This window comes from Equus przewalskii, chromosome 21 (assembly GCF_037783145.1).
Source record: "Equus przewalskii isolate Varuska chromosome 21, EquPr2, whole genome shotgun sequence".
In the NCBI taxonomy this organism is placed as follows: domain Eukaryota; kingdom Metazoa; phylum Chordata; class Mammalia; order Perissodactyla; family Equidae; genus Equus; species Equus przewalskii.
This window is the reverse complement of record NC_091851.1, coordinates 36,394,112-36,420,101: the sequence shown is the minus strand read 5'-3', so window position 1 is coordinate 36,420,101 and position 25,990 is coordinate 36,394,112. Positions and strand designations below refer to the sequence as shown.

General features: G+C 50.4%; 1 long non-coding RNA gene across 1 annotated transcript; it reads left to right on the top strand.

Annotated features, from left to right (window-relative positions):
• The first annotated feature begins 647 nt into the window (after window positions 1-647).
• Window positions 648-2,044, top strand: LOC139078131 (uncharacterized). Its single transcript, XR_011530929.1, has 3 exons — window positions 648-779; window positions 1,316-1,459; window positions 1,747-2,044. It is a non-coding gene; the product is annotated as an uncharacterized lncRNA (long non-coding RNA).
• Window positions 2,045-25,990: the final 23,946 nt, after the last annotated feature.

Below are 25,990 nucleotides of genomic sequence, written 5' to 3'. Positions count from 1 at the left end.
CCAGAATCAGTCCCTGAGGCGGGTGTCGGTGTCCCGTTTCCAGACGGCGAAATGAAGCCAGAGAGAGGAAGAAGTTCACCGAGGTCCCACAGCCGGAGAGGGACGAGGGGGGGCTTCAACGGGATGCTATTGGGAGGGAGGCCTGAATCTAACTGCAGTGTGATTTCCGGCCTTTTGGGTCACACCCCTGGGCAGACTCTGCAGCAGCCCAGCAAACCTTGCAGTCCCCAGCACGAGAAGGGTGGATTCCATCTCTGACTTTCCCCTGAAACTGAAGAGGAGGAACACCCTGATCACCCAGCTGTTAGTAGACTGCCTGGACCCCCGGTCCTGACTTCGTGCACCAGCCGCTTTGAGTCCGGCTGATAAAGGCTCACGGGTGTCCCCTCCCCGAAGTACAGCCCTAGGCCAAAGGGGAGCTTCCTTGCCCAGGAGGTTATAACCCTCATGCACATCCTAGCCAGAGAGAGTGACAGAGAGAGAAAAACGCCAGCCCCCTTGCCTCAAGTTGGGATCAACTCCGGGATACAGTTCATGCTCTGGGGCTCTCCATATGGGATCTCTCCCACATGGGATCAGGCTGAAATTACTCTCCTTCCTTGCTTAGCTTTCTTCCCTTACCCTGTTCTGTACCTTCACTCCCTTTTCTTAGGAGCATCTCCTCAATAGATCACGTGCAAAAGGTCTCCGTCATAGGCTCTGCTTCTAGAGCACTGACCTAATGTCGGGTCAAGATGGAAACCAAAAGACCACTTAGGAGACAACGGCAATAATCAGGGGTAAGATGACGGCGGCTTGGACTAAAATGCCAACAGTGGAGGTGGGGAGAAGGAACTGGTGACTTCAGAATATCGGTGACTTCATTACGTGCTACGCCAGTGTAGCAATGAGCCTAACCAGGGGTCAGCCAGCTACCTCCTACAAAGAGATCTGAATCCCCATCCTTGGGAAGGGGCCCCGTTCCAAGTGTGTCCTTCCTGGGGTACTCTCCCTTAGCCCTAGGGAACCATATAGGCTTTTCTTATAATCTATAGTCGCTCTTTTATCCTAGTTTAATAATTTGTTTTTTAACATTTCCCCTGTTTAAATTACTATGAGGTTTTAATCTCTCGACTGGGACCAGGCTGCTACAGTCCCCAGTGAGTGGAACCCAGTAAGAAGCCAACTGATAGGGATAAACGTCGTTTGTAGAGTCCCAACCCCAGCATTCCAGAGCGGAGCTTAGAAGGTCGGGTTTGAGGCTGAGAAACAGCAGCGTCAGAACCAGCACAGGATGGTTTCAGCTGTAGCGTTCTATTACTTCTGCTCTTTCTAGTATCCCATCCAAATGGCAGATCGAAAGATCACTTACTGGGAAGTCAAAGAACATGGATTCCAGTCTTGTGTCTACAACGAGCTCTCTGGATAACGTTGAATGAGTCCCATCCCGTCCCCGGGCCTCAGTTTCCTCATCTGTCACGTAAGCAGCTATACCGGATGTTCCTTAAGATCCTTCCCATTGTGAAATTTCTAAGATTAAGTGAGAGAGAGAGAGAGAGAGAGATGCGGCAGTATTCTCTCAACTCCGAAGTGCTTAGTGATGATAATGGGTTCTTCCTGTGATGATGATGTCAGCCTGACACCTCCCGTTCTTACAGGGCCCCCCCAGCACCCAAATCATCAGCGCTTCCTGAGAGCTCCATCTCCTAAGTAGATTCTGAATCCACTCACTTCTCTCTTCTCTCCTCCTCCCCACCTTTATCCAAGCCACCAGAAGAAACCATGTGGTTTGTGCTGAGCATCTGCTTTCCTTCTGCGTGTCTGGAATCTTGGCTGAGCAGAGGACACCTACATGACCAGCCCCCAGCAAATGCCATGGGCTCTGAGTCTCTAAGGAGCTTCCCTGGTAGACAACACTTCCCACCTGTTGGGTCTCCCTGCGCCCTGCACCCCACAGCTCAAGCTGCGCTTCCACACTACAGGTCAGATCATGACACTCCTTTGCTTAAATTTCTCCAATGATTTCCCATCAAATAAAATCCAAACTCCTTACTGTGGCCCACGAGGCATGATCTGGTCTATTAACGCTCCTTTAAGAGGCCAAGTCCTTGCTCAGGGTCATTGTTCTCACTACTTCCCACTCCCTTGCTCCAGAAACGTGCTCCCCAGCACTTAGCCTGGCTGGCTGCTTCTCATTTTAGGAATGAAAAGAGTACCTCCCCGGGGAACCCTTCCCTGACCACGCCGATAAAGCAGCCTTCCATGGTCATCACTTCCTACCTCATCGTCTTATTTTCTTCTCTTCATAGCACTTACCATACAATCTGAAAACATCTTATTTGCTCACGTGTTCGTTATCTCTCGCTGTCTCCCCAACCAGAATGGAAGCTCCATGAGGACAGGAACCTTGTCTGTCTTGTTCAGAACTTTACTCCCAGCAGCTAGCACAGTGTCTGGTATAGTCAGTGCTTAACAGATATTTGCTGAATGACTAAATAAGAGAAAGTGCGCTCAGTCGTAGACAGGCTGCCCTTGTTCGCCTGGTTCCTGTTTCCAGGTGCACAGTTGAATCCAGAGCCCACGCATCTCGTTTACCGTCTGCTTCCTGGAACTTGCTGGGCAGCTTCGTACACCTGCACCTTGTCTTTGTCAGGTCCATTTCTTAAAAACAACAGAAGTCATGCCGAAAATTTAAACAGAAAAGGAATTTACTAAAACAAGTGGGTAGCTAGGAGATTTCCCAGGAGGGCCAGATAATCAGATTTAGAGGCTACATAGCTAAGAACTTGGTCCAAAAATCATCCCACAGAGCTATTCACATGAAGGTACCTCTGGCACCTCTGGGCACAAACCCTATGGCTCCCATTTCTCAGAGCACTGATGTACAGCTCCTCCCACTCACGGGCCAGCCCCAGAACTGATTTCATGAGGTTCTGGTTTCTTAAAGAGACAAGATCCCAATTCCAAATTTGTGTATGTGGGTGCAGATGCTGAGTGCACCCAGATTCAGGGCCCTAGCCCTAGCTGCAAGGGAGGCTGGGTAACTGAGTAATTGGAGTTACAGCAAGAGGCAGTGGTTTATAAGGTGTAACGTTTGCTGAACGCAGGAAAGGAAGTCAGGGTTTCTGTATGACTAGACGAAGTGCACACACTCAGTAAATTCTTTGGGCAGGTGGCCACGGAAGAGCTCTCTTCCCCTTTAAGCCATCGGCTCTTATCCCACCAGAAGGCTGCAGCAAACCATCCCCTATCTCTCTCTCTCAGGGTGACAGGCAGCGCTGTGACCACTTTCCAGAAGCTTCTTTCCTTTAAGGCAATGAGGAGCTGCTGGAATTGCTGTCTCGGTAGTTCCAATCATTGCTCATTCTTGCTCAGCACAAAATCAACCTCAGGATTGACACGGCTGTGCCTGAAAGAGTTTTTTATGCTAAACACCAGACGTAAACACAGCCCGGTAGACCATGGAGTCCGGCCTGGATTTACGCGTATGACGTGGGGGAACAGGCAGAGAAAGGGCTGCACTGGTGTCTACACTCAACTTCTATCCTTTCTGCTTTCCTTCCTTAACAAAGACTTAGGAAGTGTCCGCCACAGGCCAAGCAATGTGCTAGGAGCTGGACATGCGCTTCTGAGGCATGGTCCCTGCCATCCCGGAGTTCATCTGGGGTGGAGTTGGGGAGAGCAGATATCAACAAAATGGTCGTTCCAATAAATGTAATCTGCAGATGAAGACAAGTGTGCCCTCTGAAAGTCGACTAAATCCTGTTCCTTGCCTGCTCAGAGCCCTCTGACATCTTCCCCACACCCAGAGTAAAATCCACGCTACCAGCCCCACGGGATGTGGCCATGGTGGCCTCTGGCCAACCTCCTGACATTCTGCCTGAACTCACTGGGCCTAGCCACACGAGCCTTTTCTCTGTTTCTTCTGCTTTGTTCAGCTTACAGTTATTTTTGAGTCTCTGTTACTCATAGTCCCACCCACCCCCAACGGACACGGCACATTCAGGAACTTTGGTCTTTATTTTTAGGGCAAGGTAAAGTGCTGGAAGTGTCTAGACAGTGGGGCGATGTGTGGGTTTGGTGCATTCGGGGATCCCTCTGGCTGCGTTGAGGAAACCAGTGGACGTTGGGTGCTGGGTGTTGGGTTTTGGGTGAGGTCATGGGGGAGCCTCCTGTCCTCCCACAGCGTAGAGGACGCTGAGCTTATGTCGAGACGAGCTGAGACCAGGAGGCCCACAGGCCTCAGCTGCTCCCCATGGGGGTTCCCTGGGCAGCTGCGAGGTTGGAGATGGGTCACACTCCCAGACCCCAGCCCCCTTGTCTGAGAAACGGGAGGCTCGGCGACTCTCTGACTTGTAAGGGCCCTGCCCACGCTGAAGAGCTGAAGCTCACACAGCTGGTGGAGGGCAAATCCGCGTCGGCTCCACTGTCTGTGTTTCTTGTGCAGTTTCATGGCCCCTTCTGCTCCCCCGAGCAAGCCCACCATGTTTTACCAGAAAAGAACTGGAGGAGAGGCAGGATCTCGACATCCCAGATGGTCATGGAAGAGACTTGGGGTCGAGGAACACCCCTGACGCCCTCAGCCCACATTCCTCAGTGTCCTCCCCCTCAAAGGTGCGCAGGGATGAGGCCCCACTCTGGCGGTGGAGACAGACATGGACAGATGAGTGAACAACGGAACAAAGTGCCTCAGACAGCGGCCATTGCCCTGACCGTGGGTGTCAGGGCAGCCCACACCCCTCCACACTCACAGCCCGCCCTTGTCACCTGCCATCTGACCACAAGCCCCAGAGTCCACCTGATGGCGCTCTCCTGACCCAGGGAAATGCTGGGAGCTGACACCCCAGACGCAGGGACGTCTGGGACCCCAAGGGATGAAAGACCTCTGCCAGGGACAGCTGGGACCCCGAGGGCTTTCCTGGTAACACACCTGCGCTGTCCCACTGCCCCACTGCCCTGCAGGGTCTCCCAGAATAAACTCCTCCCCTCTCTCTTCTCGTCAGCACCTTCTTCTGGGACCTGAACCACGGCCGACGAAGTCAAACATGATGGCAGGACGGAACAGAGGCCGATGAGCTTTTGTGCAAGGGCCAGATGGTAAGTGTTCTAGGTTCTGCGGGTACCCAGTCTCTGTCACAACTACTCAGCTGTGCTCCGTGGCAAGAAGATACATAAGTGAATCAATGTGGCCGTTTCAATAAAACTTTATTTACAAAACAGGCAGCGGGCTGGATTTGCCCCCGGCTGTGCTTTGCTGACCGCCGGGATGGAGAGTCACCAGTTAGGGGCAAAGGGTGTTGAGCAGATAATGTGTGAATGAGAAGTCGCCAAATGAAGTTCCAGGGGAGGGCATTCCAAGCAGAGGGAACTGCAAGGACAAAGGCCACAAGGTAGGAACACCATTGGTACGTTAGAGGAACAGAGAGTTGGCCAACATGGCTGGAGAAGGAAGAGAGACAAGCCAGGACACGCTAGGAAGATAACTAGTTCTGAACGGTCCTGTGTGCTCCTGGCACTTATTTAATCGCCCCAACAGCCCCACGGGGAAGTGCAATTATTGCCCCACTGTCCAGAGGAGGAAACTGAGGCACAGGGAGGTGAAGCACTTGGCCTGAGGTCACCAGGCTAGTTACCAGTGGGGCCAGGATGCTCCTCCCCTCCGCTCACAATGAGCACTGCCCATGGGGAGAGGGAGGTCACGGCGTGTTCACCCCAGGGCCCTGCAGAGCTGGGCACGCAGCAGAGACTTGGTGACAACAAACAACAGTAATAGTGACATTTGTCCAGCACCAACCCTGTGCCAGGCCCCCTTCTAGGATCTTCACACAGACTGATTCATCTAATCCTCATATCCACTCTATGAGGTAGAGGTGCATGTCACCCTGCGACACAGGAGGAAACTGAGGCACTGAGGGTGTAAGTAATTTTCCCGAGGCTGTGGGCTGGGGGCGGCTGAGCCAGGATTCAAGTCCAGGCTGTCTGGACCCAGAGACCCTGCTTGTAAGTGCTGCACACACGCCTCGTGTGTGCACACAAACACACACATGCGCACATGCACACAGACTCTAGAGCCTCGGCAGAAAGCAGCGTTCCCTAGAAGCATTAACCCCACCCCATCGAGCATGATGAGTGACAGCTGTGAGGGTTTGCTCGGCCCTTAAGAGCCTGAGTTCCAGCTCCCCGTGCCTGACCACATGGAGAAGGGGCTAGGCGAGCGTGGAAGCCGCGTTGCACACTTCCAACACGACATAATCTGCTGTGTCCTGCCAGGGCCGGGCTTTTCGGACACGATCTGTGCAGTAAAGAGACTGCAGTGAAATCCAGGTTCCATCTCCTACCAGCTCTACGACAAATAGCGAAACACTTCACCATTCTGGGCCTGTTTCCTCATCTGTGAAAGGGGTTAATCACATCCCTCCTCTCCAAGGGCCGTTGTGGAGATTAACTGAGCTGACACCCTTGCCTCCAGCTGGGCCTCGCATACTGCAAGTGCTCAAGAAATGCTGGCTGCCATCATTATTGCCCCAAGTATCAGCAGTCTCCTCCCTGACTCCCCAGGGCCAGCCAGCCCCTGAGACCCTCCAGGAACCAGAGCCACGTTGGCATCATCGTTTCAAAGCATCGTTGTTCCCAGGGCCCGATGAACCGACACACGCCAGCCAGACCCCCGGCCTTCGCCTCGCTGGGTGGGGCTGATTCGATCCAGCATCACAGGATTTTCTTTTTCTTTTCTTCACCTGTTTCTTTCCTGTACGGATTCACAACAGAGACAACAGCTGCCCCTGGATCCTGTGTTTAATCACTTTAAGAACGCACAGGAAATTGGTGGCTTAGGGACTCGGCGTCAGAGGGCGAGTTGTCAGCGTGTGGACGGAGCAGGTGGGAGGAGGAGGTCAGGGCAGGAAAGAGGACCCTCAGGGCTGGGCTGGAACGCTGCAGAGGCTTCGACGGCCTGGCTTAACGGAGGGTCCTGAGCGCTTTCTGCACGTCAGAGGTTCCCAGGCAGAGGAAGAAGGGGCCCCTGCAAGGACTGAGCTGAAAAAGGAAGTGGTCAGTCCATCGCCCTCCCAGTGAGAACAGAGCCGTCTCCTCACCAGGGCCTGCGGGGCCCTGACCGCCTGCCCCGCCCACCTCTCCCACCTCGACTCTGTGCTGTCCCCTTGCTCCACAGCCACCCTGGCCCAAGTGACTGTCCCACGTCCCAGCCTTTGTACGTGCTGTTCCCTCTGCCCCATCTCCACACGCTCGCCTCTGCCTCCACACGCAGGGCTTCCTCTAACGGGGGCCGGGGGCTCTCTCCCGGGACACTGGATCTAAGGGGCCCCGCTCGGCTGCCCCCACTCTGCTGGTCCACCGCCCTGCTGTATTGTCTTCGTAGCACTGTCACCATCTGGAAAGGTCTCCTTGACTCATCTGTTCCCCTGTGTTTTGGGTGAATTTTCAGTGTAAGCTTGTGAAAGCAAGGCTCTTATCTTGCCTGTTTACCGCTCTCTCCCAAACATCTAAAATGTGCCAGGCACAGAAAGTCAGTGCCCAATACACCTTCGTCAGGTGAATGAATGAATGACAAGATCACGACTAATGAGCTTTGCTGCTCGTCCTTTAGCAAGTGAGTTGGGTGCAAATCCACAGCATGTGTGCTCAGGGATCATCGAGTGATGCCTTGAACACAAATCAGATCTTTTGCTCTTGCTTCGCTTTATGTGCCTGCCTCCTGGCTGGACTCAGAGCTCTGAGGGCTGAAGGCATGCCTCCTGCTCTGTGCGGTCTGTGCATCCTCCACGATGCCTTGCCCTTGGCCGTTCTGAAAAGATACCTCAGCATGGGAGGGGACGGGATGGGACTGCACTGGAGTGGATTGGAGCAGGGCATGAGAGGAAGTTTCGTCACTTTCAGGGTATCCCAAATGTCACACTCTTTCATCAGTAGCAGCTCTTTGGCCTCCAAACCTTTGCATAGACTGTTCCCTCTGCCCGAATGCCTTTCCCTCTCAGTCTCACGGCTCCTGGTGAACTCCCACTCATCCCTCTGCATCTGTCACTTCTCCTGGGAAGTCATCTCTGATTTCTCCCTCACTGTCCTCCCGTCTTCAGCCCAAAGGTTGACCCTCCATCTCCGCTACAGTACATAGCCCAGTTTACACTACTTTTATTGTCACATCCGCCTCTACTCCTTCACTGCTCAGTGCACTGTGCGTCCTTTTTTAAATTAGTTCCCATCCTCTACTCGCTTTTTAGATTGCCTAGTGCCTCGTGCAGTCTCTGTCAAGTGGTAAGCCCCTCCCCGACAAAAGCTGTGTTTTGAACAAATGATCAAAGTAACTAGAAAAAGAGGTAGAAGGACGTCTAAGAACAGAGATACAAGTAATGCGTTTAATCCCCGTTTTCCGTGAGACGAGGGCAGCTCCACGAGGCAGGGAGTCAGGTTTTCCTGATCCAGCCCCCTGGCTGACTGTGAAACCAGAGGCTCCAAAACCACGTCAGGTGCAAGAGCACAGCGAGGCCGTTGAGGGAAGAGGGACTGACTCCGACGGGCATCCCGAAAGGCACGGGGGGAGCTGAGTCTAGACTGGCGCTTTAAGGAAGGGTGGACTCATGTACTGGTTAAGGACCTACTACGTGCTCAGTTCTCTCCTGGCACTGGAACTACAACAGTGGACAAAACAAAATCCTTGCCCTCTTGGACCTGACCTTTTAATGGGAAAAAAAGACAATAACCAATAAAAAAATAAAAATGCAATATAACGTCAAGAAATGAAAAAAGTGCTGTGGAGAAAATAAGGTGGAATAAGAATATGGAGAGGGAAGCAGACGTTATTTTAGACGAGCGGTCAGGGACAGTCTCACAAGGGAAAGGATGCTAGAGAAGGGACCTGAATGAGTGCGGGGGAGGGCAGCCCAAGAGGATTCCAGGGGAGGGACCCGTGAGCAGAAATGACCCAAGGTGGGCATGAGTTTGGCCTCCCGGAGGAAGAGGAAGGGGCCCCTGGGGGTGAGTGGCGTGAATGAGGTGGAGAAGGGAGGCAGCTGAAGTCCGAGGGGTACCCAGGGAGCACGGAGATGTGCACACACACCACATATGGGAACTCAGGCATTAGTTACACACCGTTGTGCATTCAAATTACACTCTGGATTGTTTTTCAGTGTTTTTGAGTACTTGACAGCAATTATTAATACTCTAGGATCATAAAACCCTTCAGAAAAGTGCTTTAGGCAGACGCTCTTCTCTGTATCGGAAATATGTCCTCCACTGAGTAGGGTGCAAGGATTTTAGGAAGGAGATCGCCTCCTCTCCACCATCTCCTCACCTACTGGCATGAGACCCCTTTGTCAGGATGCTAATTTTAAACAGCAGAGCACAAATGTCCGAGCGCCTCCCCGTGTTCTGCGGCGTGCCTTCGGTGATGACTTCTTCCCCTTCCTCTTAAAACGACCCGCGCTATGGACATGCGCACTGAACCCAAAGATCAAATCGCGGTCCCTTCCGTTCCAAGTAGCCCGACCAGAATCCCTGGACACCAGGAATCTCTCCCGTGCTGCCGTCCAGATGGAAGGGACTGGCTCACAAAGGAGCCCGCAGGACCTCGCGGCTGAGACCGCGGCCTCTTCTGTCTGCGAGCTCGTGCCGTCAGGCCCTGTTGGGTTGGGTTTTGTTTGAGGTTTAACAGGATTTCAGCCTTGGGGGGTGGTCTCTTCGGATTTCCTCCTTCTTTTCCCTTTTGATGCTTAAAAATACCCCACGACGCTAAAGAAACAGCCGTGGCTGAGGAGATTGGAATTACACAGGATGTAATTCCCTTTCATAGATAAGCGTCAAAGGGTGCTGGGTCATCTCTGAAGTGTGGTTTTCCTCATACAAGAGCCAAAAAGCTGAGGATTTTGGTTAAACAAAAATGGCTATGAATAAAGAGTGATTTCAAGGACCCCACCTTAAGGTTGGGGTTTCAAACCATAAAAGCCTAGAGAGGGACATTTGTAAAGCGGAAACAACAGAGTTATTCAGTCTACCATCGTACCACGTGGCCACGGGGTAGAGAGAAGAGAAATTGAATCAAGTCTGTTTAGGTTTGTCATCTCTGTGTGCGTGTGTGTGTGTGCGTGTGTGTGTGTGTGTGTTAATGCAGTGACTCACAATGCATGTAGTTTCATCTTAGGGGAGGCTGAAAAGTTGAGGGGTTAGTTTTGGGTTGCGCAATGATTGGGATTATTAAAGAATAATTTTTTTAAAAGGTAAGATAATGACTGTCATACAAGCGTTAAGTGAATGTGTGTCAAAGGTTTTATTTAACTCAGTAATGAATGAGGGAACCGGAAAGGTTTTAAAACCAATTCAAAAGAAAATTAAAAATACAGACACTTTATAGGCTATTAGGGATGCTGAAAAGAATTTGATTAATAGATGCAAAACTGGCTTCTTCTCTAATTGGGGAAGGGAGTCAATTAAACCCCGCTGGACGTAGGTGCATTTCCAAGGCAGGGCTTGTTTGCATTACTGTCTGTTTGCTACAAATTGACTTCTCCTACAGGACTACAAAGTGGCCTTGTCAAAGACAGTGAGGGATGAAGAACACCTGGGCTGGTGAGCTAGCCAGGACACCCACTAAATTTCAAAATCTTTCCCAATTTTTCCTGACAGGGGCTACTGGCATTTAGTGGCCAGGAGCCCAGCAATGCTACAACTCCTGCCACATATGAGACAGTCCCACTGCATCCCCCAGGACTTTTAAATGTCCCTCTGAATATTCCTGCAAGTAAAACCTCTGTTTATGATTAACCAAGACTCAAACCTAACTCCATGGGAACACGCAGGATTTGTCGCATCTGTTGACGTACGTTGAATGGATTTTACTCCAGCACGCACCGCGCATCTGTTCTTTCATTTCCCGCATTTCTGGTACAGGATGGCTTCTGATTGTCTTGCTGCTTTTAGATCCACACTTATTCATCAACAGCAGAAGCAAACATCTCATGGGTTCTTTGATCTTGGAGCATAGCTGCTCCCAAGCACATATTTATTTTACTTTAATTTTGTGTAATTCTATTGTTTTGTTATTTTTATTATAAACAATATTCTAAAGTTAATTTCCTCTGAATTCTCCCTGATATTATAGCTAGGGCAGTATTCTGATTTTTTAAATCGTGTTATAGGTAGGTCATATTATTCATGAATTTCATTTCCGAGTGTAAGGCAGCATTACACAGTATTTGTCACAAAGGTGGGTGTTGAGTCAGACAATAGGGGTTGAGAGTCACTGTTTCCATGGAATACTATCACCAGGGTTTTCTCTTTCTCCAATAACAGCGGTCCAATTCTCTTTGGGGGAACAAAGCTTTCCTCATTGGCTACAGCCTGAAGGACCTGCCAATCAAGGCTCCCAGGGCCCCACTAGGGACCCAGGCCTGGACAATCTGTGCTCTTCTCAGAAGCTGCGTCTTAAGCAGAGTGACCAAAACATCCAAAACACTTGAAGCAGCCAGAGTCAGTTCCTGTTGCTTACAAAGAGTTCCGACCCAAAACAAAACACGGAAAACAACCAACAAAAGATTACCCAAGTCTTACTGGCATGTCTACCTAAAATATTAATAATATGGCACTTTAAAGCTGGAGGGGAAAAAAAACGAATTTGGGGCAAAGAAAGCTTTCATTCATCCTTTCACACAAGAATCATCTCCCGGGCTCCTACTTGCGGCAGGTCCTGCCCTAGGCGGTGGGGATAAGTGGTGACGGACCAGCAGATCCCAGCCCCCACGGCGTGGGTGGGGCGCAGACAGCAGGCAGGTCACCTGCTGCAGACTGGCCTTAGAACGGTTATGGGAGGAGGTGTCTAAATAAAATTTTTGTAAAACAAATCCCATTCCAAGGGCTGCCTCTTTATAAAACGGTAAATACTCGTGTAAAGTGAGCGCCAATCCCCTAATCTGTTTTGTCTCTTGTTTTGTTACGTCGTGGACTCACCTCTGGAGCTTTCCAGAAGCAGAGAGCCCTGGTTCAGCAAAGGTTGTTTTCATTTGCATTTTGCAATCATCCAGAGACTGCAGCGCCAATCAGCAGGAGAAAGAGTGTTCTTAGAGAATTGTTAATTTATGCCAAACAGCACACCTTCCTTCCTTCATCTTTTTCAGCTCGCTTGCAGGCTCCCGGTGCAGCCTCGGGGACACGCGTGACCTGTGGGTGTGGGGGCTTCATTCTCAAGGCCGTTCTCAAGTGAGAGGCCCCCAACTTGTCCCTCCCCGGGAACGAGCCCCTCCTGGGCCAAAGCCACCGAGTCTCGGTCGCCTAGAGGAGTCATTTCCTTGACTTTGGACCGATTCTACAGTTCTGTGTATTCGATCTCCTTCTCCTCTAAACTGGGCTCTAAATGTCCAGCTGAACTTGAGCGAGGGGGCTTCCGGTTATTTAGCTAAACTGTGACTGAGACTCAGTGGGCAGAAAGAAGAAACGACCCTTTAAGTTTTATTAAATTAAATAGTACATCATTTTTCAAATTACTGAAAGTACAGAAAGACTGAAAGACAGACTCTCCTCGGTCCCTGCCTCCTGACCTGTGCTCCACGTCCAGCATCAACGACTCTGGATGGCCTCTGACATTGGCACTTCTGGGAAAAGGACATCTAAGGGACAGTAACCCTTCTCCATGCGGGGGCGTATTAGTGGTGTGTCCCTTTGGACTACTGAGTAGTATCCATGAAGTATTGCATGAAGGTCCTACGGTTTGTTTTTTCATTTCCTCTTGATGGACTCTTGGGTTGTCTCCAGTCTGGGGCCATTATGAGTAAAGCTGCTCTCAGCATTCTTCTTTACCTCTCTTTGTGGACATGTTTTCATTTCTCTGTGCTCGTACCCAGCGGTGGAATCACTGGGTCAGAGGACAGATGCACGTTTAATTTATTTTAAATCACTCAAGAGTTTCTCAAAGTGATTGCACCATTTTACACTCCCGCCAGTGATGTGTGGGGGTTCCTTTTGTTCCACATCCTAGTTTTGTCAGCTTTAGACATTGGTCGCTGGCTTGCCATCAAAACATATGAAGGACTTAGCACAGGACTCCCCCCAGCAGCATGATTTTTACCTGTAAGGAGGGAAGATGGAGCTCTGAAGGGGAATTGCGTGGATGTGACACTCAGCTCTATTACTTACGAGCTGCGGGAACTTGGATGAGCTGTTGCATTTCTTGGTGTCTCTGTTTTCACATCTATGAAATGGGATGGAAATAGTTCCTATTCCACAATGTCATGGGGAGCACTCATTCGAGAAACATCTTATCAACTCAACCCAACTTGTAATCACTCAATGAATGTTACCTCCCATTATTTTAGTGGGGTTATCCTTGTCATTTTAAGCAATACTTGAGCATCTTTATCTCTTTGTTGAGCTAGGGATAGAGTCTCATGGCTCCTCACTTTGTAAGACAGTGCTGCTAGAAAGACACATAAAATGCCTTCCGTGTGCCAAACATTGTTTGGGGAACATCACACGTAAGTTAACGTGATCTTCACATGCAAACTCTGAGTCCAACATTATTAATTATGCTCAGGTTAAAGATGGGTAAACTGAGGAGCAAAGAAATGAGATGGCTCACCCAAGGTCCACCGCCCAGAGGTGGCAGAGCCAGGACTGGGACCCAAGTGGGTGGAAGCCAGGACTGACCTGAAGTCCACATCCAAGATCAGCGACTTCGGATGGCCTCTGAACTTTGACCACACCCTGCCCCCTGCCCCTGTCCTGCTCTTCCTACGGGCTCTCCTCGCCCTCATCCACCTCCCAACCTCGGCATGCATGCTTGTCTCAGTCCACAAGGCACACGTCAGAAAAGTTGAAGGGAAAGTCAAATTATTCTTGAATATCAGGCACTAACCCAGAGGGAAGAAGGGGTATTTGAAGATGTTCTCCCGCGTTTGTTCTAATACTTGGTCTTTGACCCTGACTCCTGACAGAGCTCCTAAATCCCTTGGAATTTCCTGGGCAGTAAGAGTGTCTTTTGTTCTAATGAGGTGACTCTGGGTGGGCTACTGGATGGCACCTGGTCACCAGAAAGACCAAGCATGACAGGAAGCTTGGGAACTTTCAGGGGCCCCCATCCTCAAGCGGGAGGAGAGAGACCGGAGATTGAGTCAATTGTTCCTGCCTACAAGAGGAAGCCTCCGTAAAAATCCCTAAACTATGGGCTTCAGAAAGCTCCTGGGCTGGTGGACACATCCACGTGCTGGGAGGGTAGTGCACCCCAACTCCACAGGGACAAAAGTTCCTGCACTCGGGACCCTTCCGGACCACCCTTATGTATGTCTCCATCTGGCTGTTCATCTGTGTCCTTTATTATATCTTTTATAAGAAACTGGTACACAAAAGTAAATATTTCCCTGATTCTCTGCGCCATTCTAGCAAATTATCAAACCTGGGGAGGAGGTCATGGAAACCCCAAATTATAGCTGTCAGTCAGAAGTACGGGTAGTAACCTGAGACTTACAAGTGGCACCTGAAGTGGGGGCAGTCTCGTGGCACTGAGCCCTTAACCTGTGGGATCTGACGCCAACTCCAGGTAGATCACGGCAGAACCAAACTGAATAGGAGGACAACCAGCTGGTGTCACAGAACTGGTGAGTGTGGGAGGAAACCCACACATCTGGTCACAGAAGTGTTCTGCATGAGTAGTAAGTGGGCAAAAACAGAGTTTTCCTTCGGTGAGGGTAGTGGAGAGGAAGCGGGGACTTCTCCTGGACAGTAGTGGACATCGTTGACTGCCTACCAGCATCCACGACCCATCCTCACAGAAAAGGTCCTTGACCTCTCAGAGATCCCCTGTTCCAGCACATCCCATGGGACTCAGAGAAGCTGACCCCACCCCACGCCAGCTGGGGGGCTGTTCTAGGGGCAACCCCACCCATTTCCCTTGCCAGTGATTTGGTCAAGAGCACACACGAGATGCACTTGGGGCCAAGGAGATTCAAGAGTGGCTCTGCTGGTGCTTTCTAGTGAACTTGCTGAATGCTCTTCCGAGAAAGCTTCCAAAGCTTCCTTTGACCTGATTTCTTCTTCTGGACACAAGTCGGGGTCTCCAGCCCTACCCAGGGGGGGTCTCCAGCCTTAGGCTGAAGCCCACCTGGAAAAGCAGGGCAGAGATGGAAAGGATCTGACCCCCGAGACGTCTTCGGATGGCTGATTCACTTCGGACTGGTGGGAACCGACATACTCTGTAAGGGTTTAAGCCAATTTCAGTGTGAGTTTCTGTTCTTTATATCAAAAAGCATCCTGATCTACAATTTGTTTACAGTTTATTTCTTATTTTACCTCAAATTTTCCACAAGGGTGTTCAAAGTTCAAACCACATTTGGGAGGTGTCAAACGCCTACCTCACCATGGAGGCCATAAAAAGGAGAATATTCCATTTGAAAGGGAAGCGATTCACGACAGGTTGATATTGCCTTGGGTTTAGAAAATATAATACTCCCAAAAGGTAATCAACAAAACAGTCCAAAACGCTTCCAACGATGTTAAAGCCGCTAAGATTTTCTCCTGAGATGACCGTTTTCTCCAGCTGTTGAGGTGACTGGATTGGGGGGCCAGTTAGCTGAGTTAAGAAGGACCCTTTCCCACCGCCGAGCTCAATTCCGCCCACCCTACTAGGACCAGGGAAAAGAGTGACAAGCGTCATTACACCTTAGTTCGGTTGCCGTGTGTAACTACATGGATGAGACCAAGACAGACAGGGAGACAGGACGTACAACCACCTCCCCCACTGCCCCATGTCCCCAGTTTTCTCTCTTCACTTTAACTTCCTCAAACCAACTCTGCAGAATCCCCATGTGATGGGGACCAGGACATTATCACCCATTGTTTCAGAACCAAAACCCACACTCAGAGAATTCCTTAGTGCCCTTGGAGATATTTCAAGGTTTAACATTTTTAACCATAGTCCTACTTTTTATACATTTTTCCAACACTTGCATTGAATGTCATCCATATGGATTTTTTTAAGAGGAAATAGGACTTTGGTTGAGAACGGTGGTCTTGTTCATGCTCCCTCCCAGGCACCCACCCATGCGCTGGGCTCGCTCCCATAGGAAGGCGAGAGGCCGCATCCAACAGAAACCAAAACGCTCCAGACACTCCGGATTATCTGTGCTCTGCATGACTAAGGGCAGCAGCTTGCAAGTGGGCAGGGCTTGGCGGGGAGGCCCGTGCAGATCCGCTGAGGCTCCGACACGCTCCGTGCGCGGTGCTTGTGAATTCCGCCTTCGGTCGCTGATTTCACGCTCCAGGGACGAGCTGCGAAGCGCTGCGGGCGCAGGATTCTCATCTTCCTAACGGTTTCCTGAACCCTCAGACACCCTGTTATGGCATTTTCTCCACCTTTTAAAAATTTCAAACGCTCAGTTCTTTAAGGTTAAATCTCAGGTTTGTTTTGGCTTCATCATCTCTTTACTGTCTGGACTTTGCAAATAGTAGAGGTTTTATTTTGTTTTCAGATCTTTTGTGAAGCTTTCTCAAGCTCGGTTGCATTTTTAAAAAATCAAAATGAATCGCTGGCATATTCTGCATCCATTATTCGCTCTCCCGCAGCTTTTTAAATAATGTAGGTACCTGGGATGTGTCTGTCGTGAGCAGAGAATGCATTTGAAATGCAGTGTTAAAACATGCTTTTCATCTCCTTTCAGATCACAAAATGAGGGTTTTTTCTCTGGGTTTCTGCAGACAGGAGAAATACTCTTCACCTCTGGACCATGTTGCAGGACGCAAGGAGGGTCCTTCGGGCAGAGGAAGTGAGGATCCTGAGTTGGCTGTAAGAATTTTGGTGGCCGGATTTATAAACCCCAGAAGGGTTTGCATTTGGGATTAGGGTGAATTGCTTTGATTGTTCTTGTCGTCAGCTAACTCAGTTGGGCATTTCCATCAATAAATGACTCAGATGTTATATTTATTTAGATCATAAAATATTGTGAAAATCTTGTTCAGTTGTTTTGGCAAAAAAAAAAATCACAGTTTGTTTCTGATATAAATTGGCTTGTTGGGGTTTTTTGTTTATTTAATAAGCCACGGTTCTCATTGTAATACTTAAAAATAGGATTGATTTAGCAATTAGGAAATTAGAGGCATACATTTCAAATCTTAATTCCTGGTGAAACAATAGATCCTGTCTTTGTTTCGAAATCTGATATTTTGTTCATTGTGGATTTTCCACATCAGTTTTGATTTTTTGAATATTGCAATAAAATGATATCTATTTTGATTACCGAGATTTTAGGGGACTCCAAAATTTTCGTGCCCAAGGTGAGTTCCTTTCCTGCCTCACCTTAGTCCCAGCCTTGAATTCACTTCAAACTCAAGGAAACAGTGAGTCTGGGGGTCCCCAGCTCAGGACAGGAGCCTAGGGGGCCTCAACCTTTCCCTCATCAAAGATGGTGGTGAGTTTGGGTCCTCCTCGGGGAAAGGAAGGGTGAAGAGTCTGAAGGGGACCCTGGACTCTCGGTTCAGCTGCACTTTCCTAAACATCGGGAATTAAATCTCGAATGAGCTCCCGCCTCAGTGTCACCAGCTGCCAACCTCCTGCCTGCCCTGCCCGGCCTCCTTTCTGTCTCTTGTGCCTTCTTGACCCGAGATGTGGCCAGCACCCCACCTCCAGCATCACTCAAGTTAAAACAACTGAGTGCCAGAACATTCCCTGGGCGTGGGTCTCTCAGATGAAACCCTGCCGTGCGGGATCCCAGTGTCAGCGTTGTGTACACATTGTGCTCCCCCCAGGCCTTTGGGAGAAGGGGGAGGGCTTACAGGCAAGAACTTCAGACTCAGCTGTGATCCTAGGCAGCCCCTCCCAAGCCCGCCCTGAGACTGATGTAAAGTCAGCCTCGTAACTCTCGGTGTTCTTACGTGTCTGCTGGATCCACACAAATGATTGTTACCGAACCAGGTTCATTTTTGCCCGCCGCCCAGAAAGCCAAACACTGAGACAACAAGATTGCAGCAGAGAGAGGGTTTACTCACAAGGCAGCCACGTGAGGAAGCGAGAGCATGAGCCTCAAATTCACTTCCCCGAAAATAAGGACTCAGGGATCTTTATGGGATGGGGGCAAGGTGGTCTGAGATGTGGAGATGGGTGACTGGAGGTGAGGAGAGGTGAGGTAATGATGATCTGTGCAGGCGTAGTCAGACCCCGTGCCTCTTCATGGGACCCATGTTCACAAAATGGTGGCATGAGCATGATCTGAGGGTGGAGGTTTTAGCCTCTTGACATCAAAAGGTCACCTATCAGACATCTCCACAGGCCCAGTTGATGAGTTGGTGGTCTCAACAGGCCTGAAGTGGACAAGGAGCTCTAATTCCTGAAAAACAGCTCACACACCCATTACCATGGTGACCCAGGCTCCAGGGAGATGTTACCTATAGGAGCCTAGTGGGAGTCAGATAGCATATTGCCTAAACAGCACAGTTAACCATGGGTGGGTTAAACAGCTAAAAGCTATAATCAGTAATCGCAAAAAGAAAAAGAACTTTAGTTCCGAGCTACTTAATCATCAATGGCTGTTTGCTGGTTTCATTATCAACAAAAAATATTGGATATTGGGCCTCCGGAATGCCAAACTTTAGGTATTTGGGGATGTCTGGAAATATCTACTTGGGTCAGTGTTATTTTTTTTCCCCATTTGTCCCAGACAGTTGAAGCCCTGTATGTGTTTGGGACTGCTTATTATAGTGGGAAAATGTTATTTTAATCACCCAACAGACATTGCCCTTCTTTTCACAATAACGGCAGGGGAGCCTATTCAGCATGGCCCCCTGGGGGCTCACACACATTGGCACGGGCCTCGCAGGCAAGGCCAGAAATACGGCTCCTCTGAGTCTTAGCAGACCGTCTTAGACCCCCCGGGAATTCGAGAGGATGGGAGGTTGTGAGGAGATGCCTCAGGCCGTCTCTCCCCTCTTCTCTCTCTCCCTGGGGGCTGTCGGGAGAGTTTCTCATCAGCCCAGGTTGGGTTTGAGGCTGTCTCCCTCCTCAGAATACAGCTGCAGGCTGTTACACTGCTGAGCTGCACTCTAGAATTGGCTTCTTGGCAACAGGGTGCCCCGTCATTCAGTCATTCATTGCTGGCATCCGGCCCCATTATTAAGTGTCACCCTGCCTCCTAAAGGTAAGCTGTCCTTTGGTCAGACAAGCACAGAAACCCAATTCAAACGGGACTAAGCAAAAAAGGACATTTATTGACCCACATAACTTGTGGGCATCTAAGACAAGGGTTCTTAACGGAGGCAATTTTGCCCCCTTGGGGACATTTGGCAATGTCTGGAGACAATTTGGTTGTTGTTAGGGGGCAGTGTGCTACTGGGATCTAGTGGGTAGAGGCCAGGGGTGGTGTTAAACATCCTACAATGTACAGGACAAAGAATTATCTAATGCTGAACTGTCAATGGTTCCGAAGTTGAGAAAATCTGCTCTAGGGGTAATGGCTTCAGACATAGCTGGATCCAGGAGCTCCAATCATGTCTACAAGGCTCCATTTCTCTCCAGTTCTTGGCTGTTTTCCTCTACATTGACCTCACACACAAGCAGAGAGCCCTGTGGCCTGACTCACATTCTCCCAGAAACAAGTCCTGAGAAAAGAAAGACATTCTTTCCAGTTGTGGGGGAGGAAGACATTTCCTCTACCCGCTCTGGGTCCTTCTGGCCAGACAACGAATTACATTCCCATGAGACAGAATAACAGGAGAAGATTAAACAAAGCTTTATAACATGTATACATGGGAGAGACCCAGGCAAACTGAGCAACTCACCAAAATGGCGGAAGTTCTCCCCTTAAATACCACCCTCAGCTAAAGACAAAGGAGGATGTTGGGGTTGGGGGAACCAGTTACGGGAGATTACCAGAAAAGCACAGTAAACAAGGGTAAGGTCATTATGCAGATTTAAGTCCTTGCCTTTGGCATTGATTAAGAGTTCCTAGAGATAAGGTCATCCCCCTTCTTCCTGGTACAGAGAGGGAGACACCTTTACAGATGGAGATTTCCCTTACAAGTGTAAATGTCTCTTAACAAAGGGTAGGTAAATTCTACTTTTCAGAGTTTCTCTCATGTCTGCAGTTTTTAAAAGTAACCAGCCCAAAATAATCCTCATATTAAAAAGACGTATCTTGGGGTGGCCAATTCCAGTCCCCAACACAGTAAATCAAACCAGATCTGGCAGTGAGTTTCACGGGCCATCCAGGAATCTCTTTGACCTACGGGAGCAGGGGTGGGGGTGGAGAGAAAGAACACACGGATTGTGGAGGCCTGGGTCACGAGGCCAAATCTAGAGCTGGAGGCTGATGGAGGCAAGTCCTCCACATAGATTGAAGAGGGGAGGGATCGTTGTCCAAAATAAAATCAGGGCGGTGATGCCAGGGCAGGGGGAATGGATGCTGGGTGGACAAAAGCAACAGTCACCCACCGCCACATGTTTATGAATGAAAGAGGAGGGAGAGGAACCAGTTTAGAGTGTTAAACACACACTGTGGAGAAAGAAAAGGAAGCAGCACAAGACGAGGAAAGAATGCAGATACGAGTTTGCTGTGTTTACCATAAAGTATGCACAACTGAGGACCTGCAGGCATTTTCTTCTGGCTTTTTCTTTTTTGATTGGGGAAAGAATTATAAGGATGTGCAACACGTAAACCCCTCCCACACATTCCAGTGAGTACAAACTAACTAGTGCATAAGAAAATGTTTTTGCAAAGTCTGACACATGATACCAACAAAAGGGAACGTAGAAATATTGCCCCAAATGCTGGAACTGTTAAACATGTCTGTTTCCATAGAGAGATCAAGGTTTATTTACCTGTTTTTAAAGATTAAAGTTTGGTGCCTTAATTCCTTAAGGAAGAGCAGGAATGTGTATCCTGGGGTGATGATGGCCAGTCGGCAGCCCCATTTGATCCCAAGCTCTCTGTGGCTCCTCCATTTGCTTAGGGGCCCAGCTGATAGATCTATCTTTCCTTTTTTTTAATTTTTTTTTTTAAAGATTGGCACATGAGCTAACTTCTGTTGCCAATCTTCTTCCGTTTTTTTTTTTTCTTCTTCTCCCCAAAGCTCCCCAGTACATAGTTATACATTCTAGCTCTGGGTCCCTCTGGCTCAGCTATGTGGGATGCCACCTCAGCGTGGCCTGATGAGCGGTGCCATATCCGCGCCAAAGATCCAAACCGGCGAAACCCTGGGCCACCGAAAGGGAGTGCGCAAACTTAACCACTTGGCCGTGGGACCGGCTCCTGATAGATATACCTTAATGTGCCTGTGACAGCGTCTGATAAACAGACAACGTCCCAGCCCGCAGAGCTGACTTGCTGAAGCTGATGGAGATTTAAGGGAGAAAGCGAGGGCCCTTCATGCGGTGGAACGACGGGAAGGCTGTCCCTGTCTCTGGAGATAGGGCTGCGCTCAAAGGGAAGGGAGACTTGTAAAAAAAACCCACTATCATCGCAATAATAACAACACTCTTCTCTTCTTTTTCTGTCCCACTCAACAGTTTGTAAAGTGTTTCTGTGTCCCCATCTCCCACCACTGTTCCCTCCTCCTTACGCCTCACCCACACTGGCCTATTTCTGGTCCTGCAATTTTCTGGACCTGTTCCCTCCTCTGGGCCTCTGGGCCTTTGCACCTGCTGTTTCCTCTCCTCGGCATGCTGTTCCCTCAGATCTCCCATGGCAGCCCCTTCTCATCCTTCAGGACTCAGCCCACGTGTCACCTCCTCAGAAAGGCCTCCCAGCCCCATTACTCTTTATCCATCCCCCAATCTGTGTCCGTTACTGCATTCTTCACAATCTGAAATTGTCTGTGTGTTTATTTGTTTACCTGGATATTGTCTATCCTCCTCATAGACCAGAACTTTGTGAGAATAGATGGATTGCATCAATATTGTTCACTGCTGTGTCCCGGAAACCAGGGCGATGGCTGAGTGTAAAGGCACTCGATCAATATCTGGTAAATGAATGGACAGATCCATAATTGGACAGTTACATCGATGGATTTCACGTGGGGATGTGCTGCTTTGCACTTGGTTGGTCCCATTGTTCTTGTATATAACGTGGACCTGACCAGGAGCAGATGGTGCCTAGGCTACGAGGAGCCTTCACGTGCTCTGGCTGGACAAAAACAAGACATCAAGGCCCCTTCTCTATACGTTATTCTAGACCTTCCAGGATGAACCACTATGCCGCACAGGGGCCCAGGGATTGTGAAGTACATTTCTTAAGCAAATTGTTTATGTAGACAGAAACCCTGCAAAGAAAATACATATATATACACACACACACATATGTGTGCATCTGCCTGGGCCCCACACATTCTGGATGTGGCCCTGCGGTCAATCCCATGAGGTCTGGAGCTGCGATGGCCCTTCAGAGGCACTGAATTGAGTCCAGGGGCCTGAATCTTTATACCCCTGTACTTCCCAGTCTTTGGAAATGGGTGGTCCCCAGGGAGGGAGAGTGACCTTGGCCAAGCAGCTCCCTTTGGCCAAGGGCATTTCCCGGGGAGGGACTCAGCTGTGAGCGCTCAGCTGCCAACACTCGGGGCAGCAGGGACTGCCTGGTCCTGAAGGAGCGTCTGGGGGCACATCACAGCCTCTGGGCCAAGCTGCCAGCCTCTCTCAGCTGGGCTGTTGCAAAGCTCCCCACAGGCCTCCCTGCTTCCACTCTTGCCCCCAACAGACTATTCTCCACACAGCAGCCAGAGGAAGCTTTTGAAAATCTGGACCAGATGCTGTCCCTCCTCTGCTCAGAACCCCCCATGGCTCCCACCTACTCAGAGTAAAACCCAAGTCTTTACAGTGGCCCAAGGGCCTGCCGCCATGGCCTCTCTGACTCCCGTTCCACTGCTCTCCCCCTCCTCACTCAGCCAAGCAACACCAGCCCTAGTGTTCACTGGGTTTGCTAGAACGTGCAGGCACACGCCTGCTGTAGGATTTGCGCGTGTTGCTCTTTGTCTGGAAGGCGCTGAGCTGATGTCGCCGTGGCCCTCTGCCTCTGCCCCTTCACATCTTTGCTCAGATGGCTTTTCAGCAAGGCCTTCCCTCACCACCTATTTAAAATGGCCAACCATCCCCTGCGGTCGGCTGAATGATGCCCCTCCATCCGTCCACGCCCCAATCCCCAGAACCTGTAGGTTTTTACCTTGCACGGCAAAAGGTGAAGCAGACGTGAGTAAGCCAAAGATCCTGAGAGGGGGAGGTGATCCGATTATCTGTGTGGGCCCCACGTAACCACAGGGTCCTTAAAGAGGGAAGCAGGGGGCTCAGAGTCAGGGAAAGCGGAACGGGAAGCCGGGATCAGAGAGATGCGCCTGGAAGATGGGGGAAGGGCCACCAGCCGAGGAACGCAGGAATACACAGGACACTGGAAGCCGAAAAGGCCAGGGAATGGAGTCTCCCCCAAGCCTGCAGGAAGCCAGTCCTGCCGACACCTCAACTTTGGCCCGGGGAGACCGACGGCAGATGTCTGGCCTCCAGACCGGCAAGGGAATAAAGCTGCGTTGTTTCAATCCCCAAGTTTGTGACAATTTGTTGCAGCAGCGACGGGAAACTGACAGACCCACGTCCCTGGAGCTCCCCGTCCCCACTCCCGCTTTGCTGTCCCCACGGCAGGTGTGACCAGGTGACATGCGTCTCTCTCACAGACTCGTCTCTCTGCACCACTCGGACGCGCTCCTTCCGGAATCACAGCTCTCTGATGGCCCGGGTTCAGTCCGTCCCCACAGCGCCAGGCAGCCAGGCACAGGGCGAAGCACCAAGTCTATGCTCAGTCTGCCCGGGGTTCAAGGGCCAGCCGGCCACCGGCCCGTGGGGTGACCTTGGGCACGTCACTTTACTTCTCAGCGACGGCAATTCATTATCTGAACTGGAGATGGTAATAGTAACCCGCCTCGCTGGCTTAGGGTAGAACTAAGTGACTGTGACAACAGTACTGGCATATAGTATGGACCCTGATACCCTGTGACTATTATTACTACTCGTTCCCCAAGCATCGACTGAACCCTGTTCTCGGCCCTCAGGCTGCAGCTGTGAATGAGGCAGACACAGTCCCTATCTTCATGGGGTTGATGTTCTACTGGGGTGACAGACAGATATGACAATTACAGGTTATTATCCGTACCATGACAAGGATAAAATAGCGAAATGTGAAGCACAGTGAACAGGGGACAGAGACCTCTGTAGACCGGGTAATCACGGAAGGCCTCATGGAGGAGGTGTGTTTTCAGCTGAGACCTGAAGGATGCATAGAAGATGAAAGTGCCAAGAACGAAGGAAGGAGCATCTCAGGTGGGGCGATGCAGCTGCAGCAAAAGACTCGAGTCGGGAAGGGGCCTGGACGTTCAAGAAAGAGCAGCGCCTGTGCCGCCCGAGTGGAGGTTACAGAGGCAGGGAAAGAGGGAAGAACTTCAGCGAACGTGTGATGGGAGCCATTGAAGGGATTTGAGCAACAGAGAAACATGGTCTGATTGACTCTCTTACGAGTTTGTCTGGCTGCTGCGTGGGGCCCAAGGAGAAGGTGAGAAACCATTGAGGCAGCTGAGGGACAAGGGCGCCGGTGCTGGAGACAGGCAGGAGATGGAGCAAAGTGGACCCTAAGAGGGACCTGCCTGAGGCAGATCCAGGGAGAGAGCGGGGCCGATGGACGGGATGCGGGGGACGAGGGCATCCAGGGAGACCAAGGGCTTCGGCCTGAGCCCCTGGGCACGGGATTCTCAACTGAATGAGGAGCCTGGGGAGGAGCAGACGGACCCGCTCTCAAAAGGGCAGCAGAGCGACAGTTTTCAGACCCCCGTTCCTGGGGAAATGCTCCCCGACAGCCCAGAGCCCCGGATGTGTGTGTGCAGGGAGGCGGGATCGCTTCCTTGGGGTCGGCAGTGATTAGAAAGGTCTGCCCGGTGTGACTGGAGACGACTTTCCCGAAAGGAGCGTGGCTTCCTCTCGCCACAAAATTAGAGCCCGCTGCAGCCCATTCCATCCACCGAGGGCCGGGGCAGCTTGGATCTGTGGGGACCCACCACTCTTGCGGCCTGACCTGGCTGCCCAGGGCCAGGCGGTCCTCGAAAACATGCCGCCAGTTGTCCCAGACCAGCCTCCCCCCGGGTAAGGCTCACTGACAGATGCTGGAAAGAAGGAAAGCTTACAGGGGACAAAGCAGACACTGCTGTCACCCTTTCTATTTCTAATCTGTTCGGTCTTGGTCAGAGTGTCTCGAAAGGGGACATTATTGGCTCTTCGTGCAGGGCAATTCATTGTAAGGGACTGTCTCAGGCATCAAAGGACATTTATCTTTCCCCCAATCATTATGACAACTGAAAACCCACATTTCCAATCACTGGGTTTGCATGCAAATCGAACTCTGAAAAGGCCTTACAACCTGAGTGGGGAGCACCCGCCATGGCCCCCGGTGAGGCTCTTCCCGAGCGTGCAAACCGCTTAGCTCTGAGCTCTGGTGCCTGCAAATATCTCACTCATGACCGGCCACATCTCCAAAGAAAGTAGGTGCTGCTTACTGAGCATTCAACCCCGAAAAATAGGCAGCGATGCCAAAACGTGAGAAAAGAGAAAAAAGGACACACGCATCGAGCCGTCCAGGCAGCGGGTGTTTACCGAGCACAGGCAGCGGGAACAGTGCCCAGTGTCGGGGTCCCAGGAAGAAGGACGGCGCCGTCCCGAAGTGCCAGGGGCTCACAGCGGGTCCAGGAGGTAAACAGAAGTACCACACACTGTGGCAGAAGCGATGGGAGAGAGCATCCTTAGGCGAGGTGAGTTTTTAAACTGCAGACACTGACTGACCCGTTTGTGGGTTGTTCCGTTTATCACACCTTGAAGAGTGTTTTTAGGTTGGAATAGAATAGGATGGGATGGGGTAGAATACAATGAAATGGAACGGAAAGGAACAGAATAGAATAGAAAATACCAGAGTGTATCTCGGTTGGCAAGAATAAGCGTTGTAGGCTTAATACTCTCAGATTATACAAAGGTGTTTATTGTCTCGTGATGTAAAATGCACTTTTAACTTTG